The sequence below is a fragment of the Protopterus annectens genome, chromosome 13.part0 (genome assembly GCF_019279795.1).
Source record: "Protopterus annectens isolate FY-2018-M chromosome 13.part0, PAN1.0, whole genome shotgun sequence".
Taxonomy (NCBI): Eukaryota; Metazoa; Chordata; order Ceratodontiformes; family Protopteridae; genus Protopterus; species Protopterus annectens.
The window spans coordinates 508335662-508348544 of NC_056747.1; the positions used below are offsets into that span (position 1 = coordinate 508335662).

At 35.0% G+C, this 12883-nt stretch overlaps 1 protein-coding gene across 1 annotated transcript in view; it reads right to left on the minus strand.

Moving 5' to 3' along the window:
• Nucleotides 1-12883, minus strand: part of NCF1 (neutrophil cytosolic factor 1) — a 277900-nt gene that overhangs the window by 89180 nt on the left and 175837 nt on the right. The window lies entirely within an intron of this gene.

Below are 12883 nucleotides of genomic sequence, written 5' to 3' on the forward strand. Positions count from 1 at the left end.
GAGCCTGAGTACCTCTAACCACCAGGCAAACCTAACTGGGGCATTTTCTCACACACACACACACACACACACACACACACACACACACACACACACACACACACACGCACACACACACACACACACACACACACACACACACACCTCTTGTAATGAGATGTTAAATGGTTAAGCTTCTGCTGCTAGTCTGAATGAGGGAAACACTCTTAATCTGCAAATGGGAACCGGATAACTAGAGAAGTCTGAATAAAGTATGCTTAATCTCACACACACACCTGCTAGTCTGAGACAGTATATGGGACTGGCAGCAATAAAGGAAAACAGCAATGAAGTTTGAATAATGAGGGAATCACACACACACCCCTCCCTAGCTAAGCTATGCACTGAATAATGGGAACCCCTCTGTTTAATAGATTAAATGGCACACACAGTAACAGATAAAATGGAGTGGCAGCAATAACAGCACTGAATTCTGAATAAAACAACACACACCTTTCCTCTGGTAATCAGATAAACAGACCTCTCAATCAGATAAATGGGTGCTGCAAGTCTGATTAATTCTTAATCAGTACACACCTGCTAGTCTGAATAATCAGCATTGAAAGTTCTGAATAATGAGGGACACTCTCAATTAGTAAACGGGAACCGGATAACTAGAAAAGTCTGACTAAAGTATGCTTAATAGCACACCTGCTAGTCTGAGTCAGTAATGTATATGGGATTGGCAGCAAGAACTACAGTAAAAAAAAAAAAAACAGCAGTGAAGTCTGAATAATGAGGGAATCACACACACACACACACACACACACACACACACACACACACACACACACACACACACACACACACACCTCCCTAGATAAGCTAACTAAGCTATGCATTGAATAATGAGGACCCTCTGTTTAATGATTAACTAAATCGCACACACAGTACCAGACAAAATGGAGCGGGCAAGGACTGGCAGCAATAACACACTGAATTCTGAATAAAACAGCATACTTCTGTTGCACTGGCCACTGAATGATGAACTACTCTGTGGTCTGCTTAAATAGATTTCTGCCATTAGTGGCCACTGCAACTCCAAAACAGTTCAAAATAACAGTCCAACGAAGCTGATGTCATTCACGCATTGCCCCTGTAGGCCAGTGATGCATGGTGACATCAGCCATAAACTTAAAGTTGTACAAAAATAAAAAAATTAAAAAAAATAAATAATAAAAAATTAAATCGGGAATTAAAGGGGCCACTCGGGAATTCGTGGCACCCCATTATTTTGCCCTCAAAACCGGTGAATACTCAGGAATTCGGTATGGTTGAGAGGTATGTTGTGTTTATGGATATGAAGATACAAGTAGTGAAATGTTTTTTGTTCCAGGTCAGACATATTTTTAACATCCAGACAGAAGTTGTGGACAGTTATTAATACAGAATTTAAGAATTTTATCTAAGAAGGAAAGGGGGCTTTGGTTTCCTTCCACATTCCAAAGACATGCGTCTGGAGCATTTCTCTCCGGGCCTCCTCTGAAAATGGGAGCTGTCCTAGTCGGACTTTCCCAGTAAACAAATATTAAATAAATAAATTTTAAAAATTCCCTCCAGAGTACTGTGTTAGCAATATTGAGTGAGTTAATGAATGCAACTAAGAAATTATTTTTTGAGCTGCGATATAGCATTTGAATCATCTAGACATAGTAAGGCTTTATTAAAGCAATTACTAGAAAATGGAAATCAAAGTCTAAACCAACTGTATTTGAAGAAGTGAGTCTTGTAGCAAAGATAAAAGAAATGGAAGTAGGATTTTTAGAAAGGGGTAGGAACAAAATACAAAGAATAATGGAAATTTTGGGAACAATACATGCAGAATAATGCTTTGGAAGAGAACTCAGGTTTAAGTGAAGGTAGGAACTGTGCAATTCCTGCAATGTTAGATTGATGCTAATTGTATAAAAGTATGTATGTGATGTATAATGTTTGTAACTGTGAACATAAAGTGTTTTTTTCTTTTGTATAAATGTATGTTTGCCTATGTCTTAAGTGGCTGTCTTTAATTCATTACAGCCGAGTGCGCCTCCAGGTGTTTCTGCAGTTACCTCCTACTGAGGCCTCATGGTTTCAAATATTGCTTGTTCATATTTGCATTAATAATTCCAAAACCATGCTACATACAAGGTATCAGAAGATTTCATCTTAAAGCATACATGATGGCAAATACAATTGTATTGATATTTGACATCTGTCTAATGCCACTAAAGAGATATTGAATATTATTTGTATTGCAATAATTTCATATTTCTCTAAATATATCAACTTTCAGGTAACACAGACAGAACTGCATAGCCTCTTATGAAAGCTCTCAGCTTTATGAATAAAATCCTGCTGACAGTATGTATCTTGTTTGAATGGTTACTGAGATATCATAAGCTGTTTATGTAACATTACAAAATTAACATTTACTCCACTAATTTTGGCTTATAAAATCCAGTTTAAAGAACTGAACTGAATGAATGCCACAAATATAAAGATTAATTTACCCTAAATAGTTTGTCATTTAAAGTTTTCTAGTAACAGTTATGGTTCCAGAGATATGAATATTTGTCTTAACTGTAATGTGGTAACTTCATGCTTTTAAAGGCTCAAGTCACACCCACTGGGAGTTAAAAGAACACACTCAAAAGAGTTGTAATTGAGGGAATGAGTCAAATAAAACTAAATTATACACCGCCCTAGTAAATGCATTGAATAATTTAGGTATCAGAAAAAATGCTCGTTCACTTCCAATAATTAAAAATTTTTTTTTTTTACTAAGCTGCTTGCCCTTGTACCTTTTAATTTTATGTTTCTCTCAGTAGAAAATGTCCACAGCTCTTAAATCTATTGCCTTTATCTGTAGTCAGCTTGTCTCCATGAAAACACAAGAACAAAACGTACAGCTGCCCTCAGCTGCAAACTTCTCAACTCACACCGAGCATTTATTTGCTAAAGGAAAACTATTCATTACACACTGGTCTCTTATTTTTAAAACCCACTTAATTACTCAAAATTGTTATCAGAGTCAAGGGCACTGATCCAGACATTCAGCTATGCAAAAGTAAAAGAGAGCATCTCAGCTCTACATATATTATAATCTGTGCACTTTTACATCTCAGTCCCCCACCCTAACAGACCAAGATAACAGCCTACTATGGCGCCTTTCTTCTCTGTTTATACTGTAATGCCTACATTTCTTAAAACTAAAAAAGAAAAGTACTTGTTTACTTTAGTATCTTTATCTCATACAATAATAAAACATACAATTTATATCATAAAATGTTTTTCAAATACTATAAAACTCACTAAGGCAAAATACTATAAAATTAACTAAGGCATTAAAGGCACTTAAAATAAAGAAACCAAAAATATATATTCAGCACTTTTGTTCTTTTAATAAAGAGAACTTCTTTAGAATAACTCAATCACAAAGACATATTTAAGTGATGTCATAAAAGCACAACCAACCAGAAAAGAATAAGAATTAATGACTTGTCCCATTTAAAACTTTTAGTAATTTCCATTTAAAGAGCCAACACCATCCTGCTATAAAACCAACCATAAAAATGACTGTAAAAATAAAAAATATATGTATTATATATATATATATATATATATATATATATATATATATATATATATACACACACATATATATATATATATATATATATACACACACACACACACACACACACACACACACACACACACACACACACACACACACGTGCATATATATGAATAAAATGTAAACACTAATTTAAATTACCGATTACATTTAAAGTCTCATTATATTAAATATTTTTTGTATTTCAAAAGGCTTTTTATAGAATGTTTTCATTTATTCCTGGAATAGTTTCTGCCCTTAAGATCACTTTCCATTTCAATTCCAGAAACTCTAAATAAGCATTAAATGACCTCACAAATTTCTTGCTATCTACTTGTTCTATTACTAAAAACTGAAATTTCCTGAAGTCCTTGAATAATTGTGCATGCCCAGTGAATGCATTTGTACTTTTTTCTTTACAGCTAAAATATGTTCTTTTACTCTATCTACTAATTTCTGCATAGTCTTGACTACATAAAATGATAACAATTTGAACATGTAGCAAAATATATTAAACCTTCACTTTGGCAGCTAAGTCTGTCCTTTGCAGTCAGCACACAATCAATATGTTTGAAGTGGAAACTATCTATCGTCATAATAAATATACCGTAAGAATATTTCTGATATGAAAAAGTGCCAAAATTGTTAACATTCCCTTCAGTATGAACAAACTTGGATGAATTTTCCAAAATCTGTTTCAAATTTCTTGTTTTTTGTGGATAAACATGGGTCTTTCCCCTAATATTCTATCAGTTCTTGATTCTTCATTATTAATTTCCAGTTATTACTAATGATCTGTCGAACCTGTGGTCCATCTAAACTCATTGGTAAAGGGAAAGAACAACTTAAATCTTGAATTTTGTTATCCACCAATTATAAAAGCAGGTTTATCTCCCAAACTAACAACCAAGCAGGAAAGGATGACAAAATTTAAGATTTAAGTTGTTCTTTCCTTTTACCAATGAGTTTGGATGGACCACAGGTTTGACAGATCATGGAATATCAAATCCATTTTTAGAAAAGAAAGAGCAGGTCATGTCACACAGTTATTCATCCTATGGCACTTTCAAGTGTAGAAAGAGTAAGCAATGCCGATTTATTACAAATTCTTCAGTAACAAACATCACTGCTCGTAATTTTGTAATTTGGCCAAAAGAGAGATCCAACTGTGATTCCAAAAAAATTACTTATTGTGCACAGTGTGGATTATGTAAAAGCTTTTACACAGGTCAGACAATCAGAAAATTTGCAAAGTGTATTTATGAACACAATCTTGCCATCAAAAAGAAATATGAAACTAATGCCTTGGCAAGACATTCCAAGCTGTGTAATAATTTTAAGATTTTTTCCTTTGGAGTAATTGAAGCTGTCGGTATGGAAATCTTTACAAGGGACTTTAAGACTCTGCTAGAATGTCAGGAGTTGTAGACAAACTTCCTGGTTTAAATGACTGCATAAATATCAAATGTTGTCTGCACAAAAACTGTACACTTTAAAAGTGTGAAAGTTAATTTGAACAATTCGTGAGATGTACTTTGATTCAGCCAGTTCGTATTCTTCATACATGTGTTTAACTATTGGTTGATCTAACCAAGGAAGTGATTTTTTAAATGTTGATTGGTTACACTGAATTAAGGAAGTGAATAGTTTGTATTTTTAACATATGCACACAGTGATTGGATGTGATATAAGAAGGAAGTGAATGTTTTAATGTTGGTTGGTTGAACAAAGATCACATGGCCTTTTGGAATGATTTTTAAACCAGATGGTTGTTAAATTTTGTATGTTCTGAAGAAGTTATGCCTTGATTAAATAGAACAAAAGTGCTAAATGACAAATATGAGTCTGAGTGGTCTCCTTTTCTGATCTGCAGAATTTTTGTTTTTAAAGTTTGGAATTTATTAATCACAAACTTCCTTTCCCCTTTTTCATTACATAAAATTCCTCTGTTTATGGGATTCATCCTTGAAACACATATTACACCAAAACAATCTATAACAAATCCCTTTATTTAGTGCTGGAAACATGAAAAACACCTTTTTCTAATAAGAAAGAGTATATTAAATATATCTTCTTTCTAAAACTCAACATAAATGTTCTCCATAAGCATAGGAAGCATTTATTCTTGTACTATTTTTCCCTATTGTTTCTGAATCACTTACTTTATACCACATTAAATAACAAATACAGACATTTCCTTCTTAACTGTCTCCATAATCTTTACATTTCCTTTTACTCAAAGTTAACTCCATGTACCTTAAATATTCATCCAGAAGTTTTATTACTTCCTTTACTCATAACTTTTCATTAACTTATTTCTTTATGAAAGCAGTATAACTGAAAAACATTAGAAACACTATTTATTCATATGTTATCCTAGTGTCTACTGCAAGGAAAAAAAAACTAGCCAAGCTATAGTTTTCACTGTGTGATACCTTAAACCTTCTGTAATACAGGCCCATGGGATGTGTGCAAATGACCCCTGAAGGACATCAAGTGTTTCAGCTACATGGCTTCTGAATGTCCATGACTTTTTACTTTTTCTTTTTAGGTCTTTGTGGATACATTTAAGCAAATAAAGCCAAAGCCACTAGGTGTGGGCATGCATGTTTTGGCCTTCTTACAACCTTGTCAGCACAGCATAAGTGGACTGTTTGGATCATTGCATATATAACAACGGGTCTCTACTACAAGAGGTTTAAGGTATTACATAGTGAAAACTCTGGGCTGGCTAGGTTTTTCTTGTAGTTTTCACTAATTGGTTCATCTGTGCTGCCTTTTTACTCTTTGGTTTATTTATTCTAGTATATATTATTTTCATATTTCATGTAATAGAACTATATTTGCAACTAATTAAATACCCTACTCACTGAACACCCCTGTTATACCTTAATATTTATTTTAATTCATCAGTTACCCACCCATTTACTAAAACCTTCCCCTGGGAACACTACAGGTGCTTCAGACCCAAGTGCTAGAAGACTACTTCTCGAAGACAGGGTCTCAAGTGCCTTGCAGCTGGTGGAGGCTGCTGCTCTTGCTTAGATTCCAATATGAGTTGGGGAAATGGCCAAGCAGGGGAATGAGAGGGGGGGTTTACACTTAGGTAGTGGGAGGGAGACTTTAAGCTTAGGGGAATGGTAGGGAGATTTTAGGGTTAGGAAGTGAGAAAGAGATTGTTGGGTTAGGGAGTGGGATGGGAGTTTGGGAGTGTGAGAGTGTTAAGGAATTTTTAAGATTTAGGGAGAGAGTGAAGTTTTAGATTTAGGGAGTGATCCAAGACTTTAGGGTGGGGGGTGGAAGATTAGAAATAAGGAATCAAGGACTCAGGTTGGATACTGGGTAGGAGTTTTAGGGTGAGAGTTTAGATTCTAGTAGGGCTATGCAGTTGTATAGTGTCAGGTGTTAGGAGGGATACATAGAAATGGGAGATCAGGCTAGTGTGAGTTTGAGTAATTGCTTTTTTTTTAACAAGTGGCAGTGAGCAGGTGCATCACAATATACTAACATGTGAGCACCTGTAGTAGATCACTTTCCCCAGTGTATTCCCAAATACATTTTGATAAAAAAAAATGTTACTGTTAATTCCTACACAATCAGTTTCCATAACCTTCCACAATGGATCATTCTGTACTTTGTGAAATGATTTTAAAATATTGCACACTACCTTTCTGCATTCTATCCCCCTTAAGATAAGGTATTTAGAACATACATCTGGAAGTATGACAAAGAATAAAATAAAGAGAAAAGCTGAAATATTAGGGATTTTACATGCATGGTAAATTAACCACTAAATCTAAAATGAAGTGCAAAGCATTAAAAGAACAGGTATGTATACTAAAAATAAAAGTCTGTGAAGAGGAAGAAATTACAGAGCCTTTATTTTTAAAATGTTATAAGATAAAATGATTTGGAGGAATTATTGAATATTTTTATGTCCATAAGTTATAAGTTTGGATATGGATAATAATTTATGAGCTTTATAACAATGAGTTAGAACAGAAGGAATATGTAGATAAGATAGCGATAAAAACTGAAGGAGTTTTATGGAACAGGAAATGTCTACATTTATCGTTTAATAAATCACAAAACAAAGATGCAATTAAGGATGCACAAAAATGACGTAATAAATGGCAATATATAAAAAAATGCTGCATTTTGAAGTTTAATTTTTATTTTAATTGTAATAATAAATGTATAAGCAATAAGGTATAAAGACAAATTATTATGTCATATGGTAACGAAAAGAGGAAAAAGGTAGCTTGTTTTGCATTACAATTTGAATATGATATACAGTCACCCCCTACTCTAGGTGACAGGTGTCATAGGATCTTTTAGATCTACCTCAGCTACCACCAAATCATGGAACCTTGACTTAAATGCCTTATCTGAGGAATATCACTTCAGGAGGGCAGCAGTTTAAGCAGCTGATGTGAGGACTGAACTTGCAGCCTTCTGAGCTGTTGAGTCACTGACACTGAGAAATACAGAGCTCCTCTTAGAGGTAGGCCTTGCTCCCACTAATAAATAAAAGGAAAAGGTAGTTTTAGTTTTCAACTGGGTCTTAGATGACATCATAAGGTAAGGCTTACTTATGCTGTCACCCTGGCCATGATGCTGTCCCTGCTGCCCTGCAGTTGCCTGCCTTGCTGTCCCTGCTGCCCTGCAGTTGCCTGCCTTGCTGTCCCTGCTGCCCTGCAGTTGCCTGCCTTTGCTGTACCTTTATATGCAGACTACATGATAGCATATTAACTGAAGTGAATTTTAAACATCTGACAAAGACTTTAAGCACTACTGTCCTTATCACGTTTCTCATACTAGCAAATTTAGCATTTACTGTCTGTGTGCTGTGCTAGTTGAGAAACTGCACCCACTAGCACCTCCTCTGCCGCTGCAGATATAATGATGAGTGTATTGCATGGGTTATTTCTTGCTCTATTCCTGTTTGTTAATCATTATCACAAATCATCCTTTGTATGTTTTAGCAGGAGTTCTGATATCATGCCCATCACTGACAAGCTCCCACTTGACCTGAGGACTATAACTGATTAGTTCTTCCAAAGTAAATGTAGAGTCAACAACACAAAGAACATGGCCATGTCATTTACAAAACTACAGAAGCTACCTGCTGTTATGCCTAAGTATGTGATCACAACACCAGATGGACAGGTACTTGAAACTGTATTATCTTTCAAGCATTCAAGCACTTGGTTAATATATCCATAATAATGCTTAGGGATTATATAAGAAAAGCCAGTAAAAGAGACACTGGCTGACCTAAGAGATGCACTATACTTAATAGCATCAACAGATTTATATTGTACAGGCCTTCCTAGGAGCATCACTGTAGTCCCATGAAAAATGAATCTGTTACTTCTCAAGAATCACTAAGATTTCTATCTCCAGTCTCTAACAGAATGAAGACTTCTATTAAAGAAACCCCTATGACAACATTTGCACCTCTCTGAATTTCTGCATGCTTCAGATTCTGGAATTCAGTATAATTCCAGACAAAAAATGTATTTTTTTTTTGTAGACTCTAATGTCTAAAAAAGGCCTGTCTTCGTTCTGTCCTACATTTAAGATTTCCCTGCCTTTACGAACGTGACAAAATTTCTCCTACATGCCACATAGTGATGCAGATGCTACAACCCTCTACCCAAATGTACCCTCAGACTCCCTTCTATAACTTACCAGCACTCAATAGTCCATGCTGCTTGTGATCAAGTGAATAAATAACACCAGTACTTTTACGCCTTCTTTCTACTTCCCAGTTAATTATGAATTGTATCAGGACTGTTATGATGACTGAACTGTGAAAGTGTTTCATGTACGTAGCTGCAAAAATTGTCAGGCAACATACCTGTATTATCCCGAGTTTGTATCATGAATTGAGACATTTTGCTCCATTGTGTTGTTATATTGTTAGATGAGTACGACAGCATAATTTTATGTATGTTGTGAAGATACTAAGTGCATCACATTTGATTCACATGCCATGTTTAAATAGATCCCATAAGACCAGTGTACTTGTCTTCTGCCAAAAATAAATAAATAAAGAGAGAAAGAAAGAAATAAAAATAATTATATAATGCAGCATTCCTCATCTCTCTTGAAACTGCTGTTTAGAAACTGTGTTGGCAATCCTTCAAATTGTGCATATGTTTTTCTTTGTGTGTTTGTGTGTTTGTGTGTGTGTGCATGCCTATGTGCATCCCACAAATGTTTGACACTCCTTTCAGAATGATTTCTCTGTTTTACACCCACATTGTGATGGGATAGGCTCCAGCTCCCCCCTGCAATCCTAAAATGGATTAAGCAGGGAAATGGAAAATAAAATAGTGAATGTTATGTATCCTGATCCCCTTAGTTTGGTTTTGTGGTGTTATTTGCACTATAATCATGTAACAGCATTATTCTCATGCCTTTTAAGAGTCACTGTTATTGTCATACATCCCTATTCCATCAGTGGCCTTACATGGCAGTGTCATTACAATATTCCAGTTTCATCCGTGACTGTTTGTGGCAGTGTCACTATCATGTGTAACAATAATAAACAAAAGGAAAAATACAGTCAATGCTAATCACTCATATTTATTAAAATGGAACATTAACCTTTCAAGCTCACAGGCACTTATCAAAGTTAAAATCAGCTCATATTACAACAATGTTTTATATAGACACAAAATCAATTAAGCTTTAAAATGCATTTATTCAGTTCTGGCTTAATAGATGCTAATTCATTTAATTTTAGCACCTTATCGGCTTTAAGTTCAATTTACCACCAGTATGACCTTATTTCTTCTTTACTGTTCAAATATCTTTCCTCCTTCACTTAAAGAAATGGTATCTAATGTCTGAAACTTAAACCAATCAATACTAGTTATAACTGTACAAATACAGTGCCTCCGTTTCTCTTTTACTTCAGATATCAGCCACATGCTCTAAAGTTGCCAATTTAAACCTCATATGTTCCCTTCATAAAATGCCATGTCTAACATCCTTACTATAAACAGTGTACATGTAAAATGTTTGATGTGTCATATAGCTTGTTAAACATACAATACTTATTGTGAAACAAATGACAACATCTTTCTATCACATACTTTCTCATGGTACTGAGATGTGGGGATTATAACATTTATATGTACAAAACTTTCCAAGTGTGTCTTTAATATTATATTGTTTTTTATGATGTTTGCCAGAAAAGTAAGATATGTTTTTAACTACTATTACTAGTACTCTATGAAAAGCATTTACTATGGTACAGGGTTTGATCCATCAGCTCTCATTTGCCTAGTGTGTGACTTTGAGCAAGTCACTTAACCAAACATTGCTCCAGGACTGCCCTTGAAAAGGGACTGTGTGTCCATTGGGCCTACCTGGTTAACAAATGGATATAATCATCACCATCATCACCACCACTGGTCAAAATTAACTATGTTTCTTCTTATACTGTGGACATCAATATAAGTCATAAAAATATGACGATATGGACTATATTAACTACACCACATGAAGTTACGGGTCCATCATCAAGCCAGTATAATTTTTTAATAACCAGTATCACTTTGATGAACCTTCTCTCTCTTCTGAATCCTGTGCTCTAATTCTAGCCATTTCTGCATCTGAATAACTTTTTGTTGTGAATCTCTGGTTCAAATGGTCACCTATTCATAGAAGACCTTCTAAGCCTTCAATACCTCTGTTAATGTAGTTGATGTATGTTTTTAAAAGTACCAGGGTGGTGCATACTCTATGCAAGACTGACTTAGTTGACATGTAAGAGTGATTTCCTTTGTATGACCATTCTACAAATCACAAATTTGCCATTGCTATCACCACATATTTTATAGTCCTCTGCAACAAAAAAAATATATACAATTATAGGTAAAGTGCATGCAAAAAAAAAAAAAACAGTTGGTCCATTGTGGATTTCTTAAAATCATTGAAATGATTTTAACTTCTTCAGCTTTTAGTATGAAAAAAATCACTGAAAATACAAAAATCCATAATAATATACTCAGAGTTCATTGTTGTATGATCTTGCATTCCCGTTGAGAGTGCAACTTGGTGCCACAGATATCCCATAGGAGTGCCACTAGCTTGAAAGTAATATTTGTGGCCATCAAACAGGAAAATATTGTTGGTCAAAATTCTCTCTTCTCTTATTCAAATCATACTGATGGTTGCAATGAATGCTGTATATACTTACATATACACTCAAGTATTATTTGTATATTCTCTGCATAACATAGTTATCAAGCAGATCTTATATATACAAAATACCCTATATCCTATACATAAATCTTAATATGTCTTAGCACATTTACATAATTTATTTATTTGCCAGGTAAGTGAACTGGCCCATCTCAGTCTGTTATTACCAAATCAAACTAAAAGAACAAGTTTAAATGTAGTATCTACATGTTGATCCCAGAACAGTCATTCTTGGGATGAAACACCAGTACTGTGTGTGTGTGTTTGTGTGTGTGTGTGTGTGTGTGTGTGTGTGTGTGTGTGTGTGTGTGTGTGTGTGTGTGTGTGTGTGTGTGTGTGTAAAACTCCTACCTACATTCCATCATGCAATGATGACAATACCAGAAGCACATCTGTCTGTACTTCTACAATGATCTCTTGCCTACTATAAACCATCCAAACAACTTCCAGGCAATGCAATAGCCCCATGCCTACCCCCTGAGACAGCCTGCCTGCTCCAGTTCTCCCTTCCCTTGTCAATGCACTGTAAGTCCAAGGCTATTAATAAAACATGAATAGCAGGTGTTTCAAATGGGAGTTTTAACTTTGTGACATTAGGCTAGGCCTCAAAATGGGTGACTATTTAAAATGGTTGTTCTTCTTCCTTACTGAACCTTCAAGCCTTTCCATTCAAAGCTTGTGAGATTAATACTCTGAAATAAAGAGAAAGGTAACATAACTGGCAAGGCACTAAGAAAGTATAACTGCTATAGTAATTGAAGTACAGCTGAAAAATGTGATATTTGATCTACCTGAAGAATGGCATAAGCAGGAAGATGAATGGAACCATCCATTATGCCACAGAAGAGGCTAGTTACTCCGCAAAATCCTCATTAGTATAATACAGCTATTAGGAGTTCAAGTACCCTGCCAAGCTAAAGTAGCTGGTTACCAGACATGGAGGGATCCAAAAATGTTACTCTGGATGTATTTTATTAGTGCTGACAACAAAATCAGATGCTTGCATTGCTCACTAGGTGGAATATA